The sequence below is a fragment of the Cannabis sativa genome, chromosome X (genome assembly GCF_029168945.1).
Source record: "Cannabis sativa cultivar Pink pepper isolate KNU-18-1 chromosome X, ASM2916894v1, whole genome shotgun sequence".
In the NCBI taxonomy this organism is placed as follows: domain Eukaryota; kingdom Viridiplantae; phylum Streptophyta; class Magnoliopsida; order Rosales; family Cannabaceae; genus Cannabis; species Cannabis sativa.
Window position 1 is genome coordinate 38,053,298 of NC_083610.1, and position 14,534 is coordinate 38,067,831.

General features: G+C 33.6%; 1 long non-coding RNA gene across 1 annotated transcript; it reads right to left on the minus strand.

The window, feature by feature from the left end:
• Positions 1-4,506: 4,506 nt before the first annotated feature.
• On the minus strand, positions 4,507-5,516 carry LOC133032792 (uncharacterized). Its single transcript, XR_009685393.1, has 4 exons — positions 5,345-5,516; positions 5,161-5,242; positions 5,011-5,061; positions 4,507-4,657 (listed from the first exon to the last, which is right to left on the minus strand). It is a non-coding gene; the product is annotated as an uncharacterized LOC133032792 (long non-coding RNA).
• Positions 5,517-14,534: the final 9,018 nt, after the last annotated feature.

Sequence of the window (14,534 nt, forward strand, 5' to 3'; positions counted from 1 at the left end):
CTGGTTGTTTTGACCTTGGTTGGCCTTGACATACTTCTGTAGGTGCGGGTTGTTCTTCTTGATCAGAAGTTCTATCTCTCGCTTCAGGTTGTAGCATTCGTTGGTGTCGTGGCCGTAGTCTCCATGGAACCGACAAAATTTTGTCATGTCCCTCTTGCTGGTATCTTTCTTCATGGGCCCGGGCTTCTTGTACGGAATTAGCGACTGAGTTGCTATATACACACTTTCTATATCCTCAGTTAAGATAGTGAATGCAGTGTGTTTGGCGCGATCACGGGGAGTCTGTCCGGGTTTTTCGGCGAACTTTCCCTTCTTCTCGTTCCCTTGCTTGTGGTTGTTGCCTGAACGCTTGCCACTTGAGTTGCTGGAATATTGGGGAAGCTGGGCGGACGTTCCAGTAGAAGGAGCCTTCATTTTGTTCGGCTTTTGTTCACCTTCTGCTCGCTGAATGGCTTCTTCGAGCTTGATGAAACCTTCGGCCCAGTCGAGGAAATCACTCATTGAGTCGACCGGTCCGTTCTTCCTTATGTCCTTCCATAGTTCGCCAAGGACTTCAATGCCCCACAGTATCGCGGATAACTTTCCATCCTCGGTTACCCTTGACACCTTGGTCGCTTCCGTCATGAATTTGCTGATGTATGCCCGGAGTGGTTCGCCTGGTCGTTGTTTTACTTCGACCGAATCTCCCAGATGCAATGGGAGTCGGCGTGAGGAAGAGAATTGTGCATGGAATTCCAAAGAGAAAGTTTTCCATGAATTAAACTTTCCTGGAGCCAACTTGAAATACCATTGCTGTGCGGCCTCCGACAGAGTTGCGGGGAAGATTGTGCAACATACGTCTCCTCGCACTCCTTGTAAATCCATCTGCATCTCGAAATACTTGAGATGAGAGAGAGGATCTTCTCTCCAGTGTACATCTTCCACGTTGGCATCTTGAACTTGTGAGGTAGTGGCAGGAGGTTGATTTCTGGAGAGAAAGGAGTTCCGCGTGCGCGGTCTAACTCAAGATCATTGTTACGCTGTCCGGCCATGCCATGAAACATATTCTTCAGTTCGTCAAGCTGGGCCTGTACGGCTGGGTTGACTTCATTGGTATTCTGGTCGGGTTGGGCTACGTCAGCGTCTTTCTGAGCGGGGATCTGAGTATGGGCTCCGGACTGCACATTCGTTGTAGTAGTCTGCTCGTCTGCTCCCCTTCTTCTGTTCAGGTCATCCCGTAGGTCACGGGGTGTTTCCAACCTTTCGAACACAGAAGAACCTGACTGCCTTAGCGATTGGTTCGCTTGGTTGGCAGGTGGAATGGCTCCATTATTTTGAGTGGATCCATCGAGCATGACTTCTCCTGATGAATTCCCGGACAAGGTCTGTCCGCCTACCTCTTGGCCCACGAGTGGAACTCGTGACCGGGGATTGGACGGCTGACCGTTGTTTGTCTGGGAAGCATTCACCGTTGGGTCATCTTCGGTTTCTCCAAGGGGAATGACGCTCGGTGCCTGCTGGCCTACAGTCTGATAGGCTCTTCGTATCAGCATAGTAGCTTGCCGACTACTATCTTTGATTTCTTCATGGTGAGCCCTTAATGTCTCCATCTCTTTATCTCTCCACTCGGCGAACATACGCCTCTGTTCGTCAAACACGAGGTTTACTGCGGCACGTAACTCCTCCTGATCGTGATGCAGGGTATTGTTGTGGCCCTGCATGAGTCCAAGCGCAGCATGGAGATTTTGCAATTCAGTTGCGTCTCCGATGGTCGTCTGGGCATTGATGCCTGGTGGAACAGTCATGTTATGAACATCCTGGCTGTGTGCGGAACCGTTATTTCTGGTCTCTTGCACACCAGGTGCAGTTTCAGTAACAGGAGCTGTTCCATCATTCACCACGCTTCTCGTCTGTCCAGGATTGACAGCGGGTGGAACCGCCGAACTCCTTGGGTCCTGCAACATCGGATCCAGCGTCTGTGAGTTTGCTGGGTCTGACAAGCCTCTGCGAGTTTGCACCATCGTGTCGAAAGAGCGATCTGTGATTCTTCTCTCAATGAAAGCACCAAAATGTTGACTTCGCTTTTAGCCAACGACAATGAGTCTTTTAATAAGCGATAAACGATATGTCGTAATAAGAATACGTAATAAAGCAAATAATGATAATAAGAAGACACAGAAATTTTATAGAGGTTCAACCCCGAGCAGTTCGGTAATAGCCTAATCCTCGTTAGTTGTATTGACTTAAGAATAAGGAAGAAGATTCCTTTTCTTATAGCTCTTGCAATAATATCTCTGAATATATGATTCTTAGATAGCCTTAGCTTATAGCGTTTCGGCGTATGATCACTGTTACACAGTTTCGATCAATCTCTCTTTTTTCGTCCCCCTGCCCAGTGAACATTCCTCACTATTTATAGGGCAGGAAACTTGAGGAGGAGGAGTTTCCTCTCTCGTTACAAAGCGCATAAACACAAAGATCGTGGGATCATTACTGAATGCTAGGATCGTGGGATTGAGGCCGTATACACCGATAGTGGAATCGTGTGTATGCCATATCCACACAAGTTGATCCCTGAGTTATAGGGATTGAGTTGGTGACTCACGAATTGCTTGGCTGAATTCGCTAAGTGTTGCTCATTCTGCACGGCTCGTTGAGTATTCCATTATGGACATGCCAGCGAGGCATCCTGCTCGGCATGTTGATCCGACCAGGTGCTCTAAGTTGATGCCACGTGTCACCATTCTTGTGATGCCACATCAAAGTGCCAAATTTGGGATAACAATAGGAAAAGCACAGGTGGCTATGTCATGTTCTTTGGAGGGAATCTTGTCTCATGGTCTGCCAAGAAGCAACATTTTGTGGCACGGTCTAGCTCAAAAAGTGAGTTCAGGGCTCTTGCTAATGCTGTTGCTGAGATAAAGTGGCTTGTTTCTCTACTGTCTGAGCCGCACATTCAACAAACTCAATGTCCTATCTTATGGATAGACAACCAAAGTGTTGCAGCTATTGCTGCTAACCCTGTATTTCATGCTAGACCTAACCATATAGAAATAGACATGCACTTTGTTCGAGACCTCATACTAGCCAAGGAGTTATCAGTTCGATATGTCCCCGCCTTTGATCAAATTGCTGATGCTTTAAGAAAGCCCCTATCAACTGAAAGGTTCAACTATTTGACAGCCAAACTCAAGATGTCTCCCACATCATTTCGTTTGAGAGGGGGTATCAACAAATTCTTTAGTAATGTCACCTAAACTACCTAACTGTTGTTGTTCTATTGGGTTAGCTAGTTATTTTAGTTACACTCTCTCTGTTATTGTATTCTTGGCTTTTGGTTGTGAAGGACTCAATATATAAATAAAGACAATTGCCTACCCTGTTGAGTAAGGCATATATTTCATTACTCTGTTCTCTCTTCTTGTTTCTTTTCTTGTTATCTAGCTCTTCTCTTTTTACATGCATTCGTCCAAATTATTTACCGAAATAACATTTTTTCGTTATTTCAATTAACATACTTTTTTCTTACTTTCTCTAGTCAATTTACATTTTCTCACTACTTCTTTTTCTCTTTTATTTAACTTTTTTGTTATAACAAAAAGAAATTAAAAAATTCGGCTACACCAGTGGTTGTTAAGGGTGTTCGCGGTGCGGGTGGTGCTAGTTGTAACTTTTTTTTTTCAAATCAAATTGCATATGTAATTTTTGTAATTTTTCAAATCACAATCGCACCGCGAAATCTTAAAACTGCAAAAAACTACACCGTGGAAATGCGGTATGGTGCAGTGCAGTTTAAGTGGTTTACACTATCATTATTATCAAACATTATAATGAAAATTCAAAATCAATCTAATAAATTTTTAACAATACAAAAAAAAGTATTAAAATTTTAAAAACATAACATATATACTAATCAATTGTCTCTAAAAAAATATGTGATATACACATATATTATATATACTAGTTAAAAGTTACGTGCCGAGGCACGTAAATATTAATTTTATTTAGATTTTAGTTCTTTATTGTTTGATTTATATTGTAATGTATGATCATGCGAATGATTTGTAATATGTGAGCTATCATATTTGGTTAGTAAAATATAATTGGGTATATTTAAGTCATAACAAAATAATTTAAAGAAACAATAAAAATTAGCACTATAATTTAAAGAAACAATAAAAATTAGCACTATAATTTAAAGATAGATGCATGGTTTTTAGGGCAAGTTTTTCGACACAACACAAGAAGGCTCTCCTTCGGTCCTTTCTTTCCCCTAGAAATAAAGAAAAAGTATGCTCTCATGACTTGTACTGTCACTCACACATAATCGAATTTCAGAATTTCTTTCATGAATTGTTAATTCCTTAGGTTTCCCTAAGCAACAAAGTCCAATAGAGAGCAAAAGCTAATGTTTCTGTGTCTAATTTTAATTCAACTGATATCACAATACATGAAACAAGATTGTCAACAAAGAAAAACTGATTTGCTTATCAAAACATAGTCATACAATTCCTTTCGTGCCTTACACCATTAAAGTTGTTGGCCATATTTTAGTTAAACAACTTGTTGGCCATCAGCTATACTCTCTCCAATTTAGTTAGGTGTTTGTCTAGTTGGTCTTTCAAAAAACTCCTTCAAATTCTGAGAAATTTGTCATCTCCATGCCATTTTCTTCACTCTAAGGACATATTTAATATGATCAACAAAAATAATTGAAAGACTACAAAAAAATAAAATAAACACAAACCAAAAACATGATTATGAAATGTGTAGGTAGAAATATGACCAATTAATTGAGAGAAAATGGATATATTATTATAACAAATTTTAAAGCAATCCAAAAAATAGCACAAAAAGCCATTCCATTTTGATTAATCATCAAAGTTCAGCATTCAGCAAGACACTATACTCTAAACTAAACAGTTGGCATTGATCAAAATCATAATTCCAGTTCAAAAACATCTGATCATGACACTCCAGAGTCTAAACTACAATTTGATCAATAATAAAATAAAGTGATAAAAAATCTACCTGGTAAATAAACCTCTTTCTAAGATGATTGGCCGAGAGAACAGCATCAACCTAAAAACACATAACCAGAAACTCATGGTCACGATGCTTATTTAGATCCAATTGAATATGTAAAACTCAATAAGCACAGCACAGCACAACACAGCGTACCTGTTCACTTTTAGTACCCTTTTTCACAAACTCTAACTCTAAAGTGAGCAATGCCAGGTTAGACTCATCAGGTGGAATAAATCTACACACACAACACACCGATTTAATACAGCCATAATTACATATTTATACATATATAGTCCAATGCATAATATCAAAATTTCAATAGTAATGTGAAGATAACCTGATCACCAGTACAACATCGCCAGTAGAAACTTTCGCATGCCGAAGTTGGATTGCATTTAGAGCGATTTCTCCATTGTGTATGCTTGGATGAGGAGTATCTTCTTAGTTAAGAAAAATCCAATAACAATATAATTTGAATAAACACATGTTTTCTTATCATCATAGCAAGAAATTAGGAAATGTAAAGTTCGAAATGCAAGAATCAGAACAATGAAGAACACAAAAGGATTAAATCGATGATAATTGAGTTAATAAAGGATATCAAAGAGAAAGAACGAATGAGTTTCTGATCAATGCGAGGAAAAGCTTGGAGCTAGGGACAACGAAGTTTTGGAGATCAGAGGGATAGACGTAAGCGAGATTGGTGAGAGCGAGATCCGGAGATGGAGTGGTGGTGACCTTCATGGTCGCCTGAGAAGAAGACGATGACGAGAATCCGTACCGCCGACCATTTTCTCAGACAGTGAGATTGTCATCGTCATCGCTATTCCCAAACTCGCTGTCGTTGGCTGTCTCGAAGCCCTTGTCCTTTTGGGAAGAATATGGTTTTGGGAGAAGAAGAATTTACAATTCAGTAGAATATGGGTTTTTTTTTGAAAGGGAATCCATTATGAGTTTGAATAACAATAAACGAAAGTTTTGGGTTTTAATTCATCTTCCAATGGTGGCATAGTTCTCCAATAACATTGGACAATCCTATCACATATAAAGTCCACTCCTTCCTTCTTCTTGAACATTACCTTCTCTTTCGCCTTCTTAAAGTCCGCGTGTGTCACCTGAAACACATAATTCAATCATGGAAAACTATTGTTAGCAACTCCCACAGTAAAGAAACCAACCGAATTTGATATAATAATTATAAATGTTTCAAGCTCAGTAATGTGTAATGCTGATTTTTAACATTAAAGTATACAATGGCTCACCTCTTTGTACCGACTTCCTCAATCTCATCTTTATGTTTAACTAATAAATAGGTTTGTTAGAGAGATATGTGTTAACATGATTTTTTTAATTTAAAAAGAGATTATTAATATTTAAAAGATTATTTAATTTTTTGGTTTAATTATTGGATTTATTTGTTAACGGGAGATTAAACCTAATCGTTAAATTTAACAGAATATTCTTTTATTTTTAAGTATACTCTGTTAAACCAAGAAATGACGTTAGATAGGCACTTTTAATATATAAAGATTTATTCTTATATGAAAATAAAATAAAAAAAATATTGTAAAAATTCATAACTTCGTAACATATAGTGCGCCGCGGTTTGAATCGCAATTATTAAATTTAAAACCACAAACCACTGTAAAGAATTTCAAACCGTATTTTTTATGTGGTATAGTGCAGTGCAGGCAGTTTGTGCGGTGCGATGTAGACGGTTTGGTGAACATCCTTACTTGTTGTGATTGTTTGGACTTAACTCTTAAGAGTAACATCATCACGATTTGTGACCTATTCTTAAAGATAATCATCTTAGAGTATAGGAACCGTGTTTTTTTCGCCCTCTAAAATTAAAACAATAATTTTCTCATTATAATTAAACAAGATGGAGGATATCACTATAATATAGGTGATAAGATCCTTCAACCATGATACCAAAATTTAATTATGTCATTTGGTGTATAATATAAGCTAACAATATTGATGAACTTTCTATGGATGAATTATACGATTCTTTGTTAATTCATGAGCATAAATTTGCATCATCTAACAACAACACCTGAAAATCAAATAGAGCAGCAAATCTTGGATAGGGAAGCATAACGAAACAATGTTGACAATCAATTTAAAACTAAGAATGAGCCATGAAATGATCACTTAGAACTCTCTCTAGCTATTATTTTTTATCGAGGATTCGTCCTTGTATATATTGTCGTTGGTAGATACAAGTCTACTTAGTGGCAAGCTGGTCTTGGACTATCACGGTTTAGGCCTGCACTTAAGGCCTACCCAACTCGGGAATCTCAAAAAAATGTTTTGTTTTACTGATTTTTGAAAATATCAAATATTTTTAAATAAAGGCCCAATACAAGCTTCAAGTAGGAGAGACACAATTACAGCTCTATCCTAAACAATACATATATGTCTTAGGATAATGCCATATTAGGGGATCATCAATTTTGACTAGGGAGAAGACACAATCACACAACTGCTCTATTCTATCCTATCCTAAACAATACAGATATGTATTACGATAGATTCATATTAAAATCTATAATATGAAAAAGCATAAAAACTATGATGTAAAAGAAAGATTAAGTCTCAAAATGAGAACTATTTACAAGTTGGAACTTGGAAGAATATGAAAAATCACTGGCGGCTCAATGACTAGTCAGAAAGAAAATATCAAGATCTTAGTAAAATGTCAGCATAGTTGCAATTGCAAGTCTCCAATTTTATCACGCACTTCAATAAAAGTCTTACATTTGTTAACAAATATCAATGGTAACTGAAAATATATGAGGAATAAATAGGTTTTTCAGAGTTTTGTTCACATTTTTTTTATGCGAAAATTCTTCCCAATTATACAATTCTTTGCAAATATTCACTTTATTTGTATTTTGTTCATTTATAAAATAATTTATTTATGTGGCCCTGCATTATGTATTATAAGTGTAATTAAGAGTGTTTATAAAATATAATGATCTAATCTAATTTAATTCGAAAAAGGTAGATATTCACACTTGTGCGGATTCGATTGGATTGAAAAATTCAAAATTCGTACTTGTACTGATTGAATGTTGATTGATATGTAAAAATGAGTTTTTACAAAAATACTAAATTTTTAGTAAAAGTTTACATACTGTCACACGGAGTTTTTTATAAAAATACTTTTTTTTTTTATAAAACAACTGTAAAACAACAAATTAGAACAATTAAAATAATAGTGGAACAACTAAAAAACAAATGTGGAATAACAGTGAAAGCTTAACACAGTACACAATATAAAATTTACATAATATTTTTGAACAAAAATACAGTATTTTTGAAAAAAGTTCTATCCCACAAAAAAAAGTAACAAAGTTAAAACTTTTAATACGTGGTGTAAAAACCACATTAAAAATTACCGATTCAACATATTTATCTATTTTAAAAAAAATTATATATGCAATTAATATTTTAATGTAAAACAATAATAATTTGAGAATCTAATATATATATATGATATAAATATATTTTAAAATTTAATATATTAAATTTGTATTCCATTATTATATATGAGAAAAATATAATTTAAAACAAAATTAATCATTTCTTTTTACATACGATTTTTTTCTTATTTTGATTTATTATTTTATTTATTTTAATTTATTGTTGGAAACATAAAAGAACAATAGTTTATTTTGTTTTATTGTTAATTATGTTAAAAAATATTTATTAAATATTAAATAACTTAATAATAAAAAGTAATCGATCCAATCCCTATTTTTGCAAATTTGAGTGGATTGAATTTGAGCTATTGTACGGATTGGATTAGATCCAAAATATAAAATCTGCACTTAGTGTGGATTAGATGCACTATGAGAAAAATAGTGCGGATTGGATTAGGTGAACACCCCTAGGTGTAATTGCAGTACGAGAGTCTACTTAATAATTTTAAGCTACCTATTGTTTATATTTTTGGGAACATGACACGAGTAAACATGTATCATTTCAAGTCAGCTTATGGGCCCATTCGCTAAGCCCAAATAGATTAACGACCTAGTCCATGAACAAAGTTGAAGTAGGATCCAGAGTCAACCATGAGCATAGCTGGACCGTGGCTCCAGATTTAACTATCTCTCTACCATGGTGAAGCTGGACTTATGGGATTTAGAAGAATGATACTTGTTCAAATAAATGAATGCTCAAATGAATGCAACCAGATGCCCTCATGAGTCATCCTGAAAGAGTAGTTGAGAGGGTGTCGCAGAGTATTGACCGTCCGGGACCAATCCGACATAACTCACTTTTGACACCAAATCTTGAAGAATCAGGGGTTTGTCCCTTGTGTCAAACTTTGGAAAGGCGCACAATAAAAAATGAAAACCACTTTTTTGTCCAATGTCTACTACTCTGACATTCACTATTCACGATCACTGGCGTGTACCCAACTGTCCACGTCCAATAGTACGAATCTGTATGGACGACATACACCCTCTTAATTGGGCCTCACATACTCGACCCAATGTTAATATTATAATATATTACCCCATCAGTGGAATTATTTTACACATGTAAACCCGGTCCACCTAAGAACCTAAATATGACCTATAAATAAGGCTCTTCACCTTCATGCAAAGGGTTAAAAAATTTGGCAAGAACACTCTTGTGTAAAATACTCCATAGCCAAAGAGCTTAATAATATTGACTCGTTGACTAAGGCTCATTAACGTCCCAACCACGTAAAAATATTTGTCTTCTTTACTTCTAATTAAATTTCTTGTAGCTCAATCTATTTTTTAATTTAGTTTCTAAAAATTTTGGTAAATATTTTAGTGCTTTCATCGAGAGTTCAAGAAAGTTACTACCATTGTTGTCATTTACAACGATGGTTACAACCAAAACTGTGATCGCGAAACCAACTGCTCGCAACAATAAAGAAGACGCTACTGCTTAGGCAGACGTTGTAGGAGACGGTGAAGCATCGAAAGTAGTCAGTTGCTACCTCAGAAAGGCCATCAACCGAAAAAGCATGTTGACAAAACTTCCCTTGATGAGGACAACCAAGAAGGCCTAGATGAGGATCAAAGGGACGACTACGACGAAAACTACAACAAAGAATATAAGGAGTTTTACAAGGAGGACCCAAAAGTTGTAAGGTTGAGACAAATAGTCTTTCACCAATAAGCAAAGTTGGCGAAACAAGAGGAAGCCACAAGTCAAATACAAGAAACCCTCTTAGAGCTGCAAGGCTTGGCAACAAGGGAAAACCTCAATGCCAGAGTTCTGTAAATAAGGAAGTTTAACCACCCTGGGGATGGACCCTCAAATCTAGAAAAAGATAAGGGGAAGAAAAAGGTGGATGAACCCCAAAGAAAGAACTATTCGCCAAGGCCACACATGTGTTGGGTTTTGTGCCCTAAATACAACTCATTTCAATATAATCAGATTTACTTATTAATAAAGATCAGAAATAACATTTTATGTTGCATGGTTCACATGATTTATTTCATGATTATATGTATATAATGTATGAATTCTTTTTAAGTCCAGAACATATAAGTTGGTTAAAGATTATAGTGTTGTCAGCACAGTGGAATATAATCTTAATTATATGTTCAAAAGTTTATTCCCTAATTTGTCAGAACACTGGATTTAGACTGACATGGTATAATCAGCGATAGGTATTCTTACACCTTGGAAAAGTGTTATGTCCTTTCCAGGACATTGGCAAAGTTTACCAGTATCGGATGTATGGAGTATACATCGGAAGGGACCGATATTGAACTTTGATTAGATATATTAAAACATACCGTAATATCTATTCAATTCAATATCACCTGTTGATCCTAGATCAAATGATCTTAATCCTGATATGGTTAGGTTCAATCTCAAGAGTGTTATCCGTGTTCTTTGATTTGTTAGTTAAGCCTACTTTTGGGTCAGGGTGATACGTACATTTTGGGAATACGGTAGTGCAATTGAGTGGGAGCGCTAACATACATATGGAATCTATAGCTTCTATCTGGCGAATAGAAAGTAAAAGATGATTTCCTTCGAGCTTAACCAAACGAAAATAAATGGTGGAGATCTCATTTCACTTAGCTGAAATATCATTTATACAGGGTTAAGTGTTTTAAGGATAAAATACATTGTAGGGTGTTACGGTAATTTAATCCCTTTACAGCGTAAATCATCTATATAGAGGATCATTGATCACATTAGGGTTATAACAATGGATAACTAATGACGTGTCTATATCATGGAACATATAGAGCGTTCTATATGACTGAGAGTGCAATTCCAAGTTCTAAGTGTGGATTCAATGAGGAATTAATAAGTTAGGGAATTTACTTGGTAAATTCGGTTCGACTTATTGGAAGCTCGGTTATATAGACCCATGGTCCCCATACTAGTTGAGACCATATTGCTTGTAAGACTCAGTTAATTGATTTTGATTAATCAATTATAATTCTAATACGTTTACTTTATGAATTTTCACTAAGCAAGGACGAAATTGTAAAGAAAAGAGATTCTAAGTTTATTTATTAATTAAGAGACTTTATATGTCTAAATTAATAAATACATTAAATGAAAATATTATTTAATAATTATTCTTAAGTTATTAAATAATTAGAATTGGCATTTGAATGGTTAAATTCGAAAATTGATATTTTTGAGAAAATGGGAATGGAAAATAACAAAATGGAGAAGTTGCAAAGTGAGGCCCAATTTTCTTATATGGGCCGCCCACTATGCATAGGCTTTTACCATTTTATTTTTTCATTATTTTAATGCCACACAATTCTAACCTAAACTAGAGGGCATTCTATAAATAGAAAGTAATGGCTTTAGGAAACAACACACAAATGCATCTCATTCTTTTCAGAGAGAATTCCTGAGTGTCACTTTCCTCTCTCTCTTTCTAAATTTCGAAACCCTTGAGTGATAGAGTAGTGCCCACACACATCAAGTGGTACCTCAATCATAGTATGTAAGACTATGGAAAATCAGCATCAAAGAAGGAGAGAAGGAGATCCAGATTCAGATCTTGATTATGCTCTGCTACAGAAAGGAATCAAGGGCTAGAGATCTGAATAGAAGGAGTCATATTATTTCGCTGCACCCAATGTAAAGTTTTCTTAAACTCTTATGTGTTTATTTTCATTGTTTTAGAATTCATATTAGGATGTTAATCAAACATACTTGGTAGTAAATCTAGATCCTGGTAAAATATTTTCAACAATTGGCACCAGAGCCATGGTAATGATTTACTTTCATGTATATGAATTAAAACGATGTTTTATATGTTATGTGTTGATTTGGATGGTTTCATGTTGGTTTATGTGTTTTTGTGATGAAAGTTTGTGTTGTACGAATTTTTTCCATGAAAAATATTTTTTATATTTTTGAAAATATTTTATTTGGATTACTTGTGAAAAATTAAGCAATTTTGCTTTTTACGGAACTCGATTCCGATAAAAATTGAGAAAGATATGAATTTTGGAAGATTGGAAATCATGGCTGCTGCATGCAGGCCTATTCTGGCAGCCCCTACAAATTGCGAATTTTGTAAGTTTTTCCCCAAAAATCCAATTTTTTCATGGGATTGTTTCCCAAAATTCATTTTTCCATATTTTAAATATTTCTAAATTGAAATGTTTCCAATTTTAAATATTTTCAATTTGGAATTTTTCCAATTTTAAATATTTCTATTTTGGAATGTTTCCAATTTTAAATATTTCCTATTATGGTCACATTTAAAAATTTGTTAACTTCTTTAATATTTATTTATTATTTAATTATAAGATTAGATGTTTTGATATTTAGGATATTTTAAATTAAAAGATAACTTTGTCTTTTTATTTAAAATATTATACTAAAATTATCTTATATGACAAATTAAATAATTAATAAATTTGAAATTAACATAGATATTTTTATAGATATACTTACCATAATATTTTCAAATTCAAAGTTTGTTATTTTGTTAAATATTTAATTATTTATAAATTATAAGTTTAAAAATGATATTTTTTTTCTATATATATATATCATTTTTTTCCTTATTAGAAATTTATAAATCATATCTTAAATATTTAAATAACAAAGATATTTTTGTAGAGATTTGAATATTGCTTAATTTGAGATATTTTGACATATAATTATGGTAATTATTATTCATTTATTATTTTATTCCTAAAATAATAATTATCTAACCAAATCTATTTTAAAATTGGTTTATTTTATTAAATTATAAGATCTGAAAGTGATATTGGAGATTCTTTCCTTTCAAATCATTGATCTTATTAGATATTTAATTTAATTTGATTCAAATAAACCTAGATATTTTAAAATTAGTTTCCTTTATTTGGTTAGTTTAAGAATAATAATTTAATTATATTAATATCTTATTTCACATCTGTTACATGGACAATGTTTGTTTATTTATATTGTTTATTCAAAACTTTTTAACAAACCTATTATTTATCTGATCTTAATTGGTATGATTAACTTGTTGACAGATCCAATGATCTGATTTTAATCATAGTCCAATTGACGATAGATCTTATAAATAATTTGTAACAGGTAAGTTTTGTATTTCTTTCATCTGTGTAAACCTAGTAACATGATAGGGCCCATCCAAATCATTTGACCTGTGTGAGCCTATATGTTTGCTATTGGACTTAGATGCATACAGGAAGCCCATTTAAGTTTTTACTAAGTAAATGGACTAGGTTGCTAAAATAAATTTTGACATAAGTAAATTTATTTAGGCCCAATTAGATTTGGGCTTATTCAATGAATAACAATTGTTTATTTTAAGGTTAAATTCCTCTCTTTTGGGTCTTGTGTGAGAGTTGGGGGCCAATAGAAGTAGGTACGACATACTAAACTCAACTCCCCCTCACATGAACTACCCCAATTGTGAAGGCCCATTTGCCTTATTTAAATAATTGTATTCGGTTAATTATATTAGTCTAACCTAATTAAAATTGAATTAGCAACATAATTAACTTTTAAAATATATGATTTTTTTTTCATGTAATATTTTAAAGTTAATTTTAGAAAAACACTTAGTTAATGATATATATTCTAGATAGTTATTTCTAGTACTAATTATTATTTCTAATATTAAATAGGAAAATATCATTGATTGTGAAATTAATTGTTTCATAATTAATTTTGGTATAATCTAAGTTTAGTATATTTTTCTAGTATTAAACTAGAATTAATAGTTAAGTTTCCTCTATACTTAATTATTTATTTCTTGAATTTAATACATTTAATTAAATTGAAAATTTCAATATCTAAGTTGATTTTCATCATGATACTTAAATATTGTTATTTTCATGTTATTTAATTAAAGTTGAAAATTATCTTAAGTTTGGAATCTTATTTCAGAATAACTTAAAGCTGAATAATTTTCAAAATATATTTTATTTTATTTTATTAATCATTTTCCAAAATTTCGAAATTGCATCACTTTGATGCAGAAATTTCAAATTTTATTTGAAAAATAGATTAAAGTTGAAAATTTATTT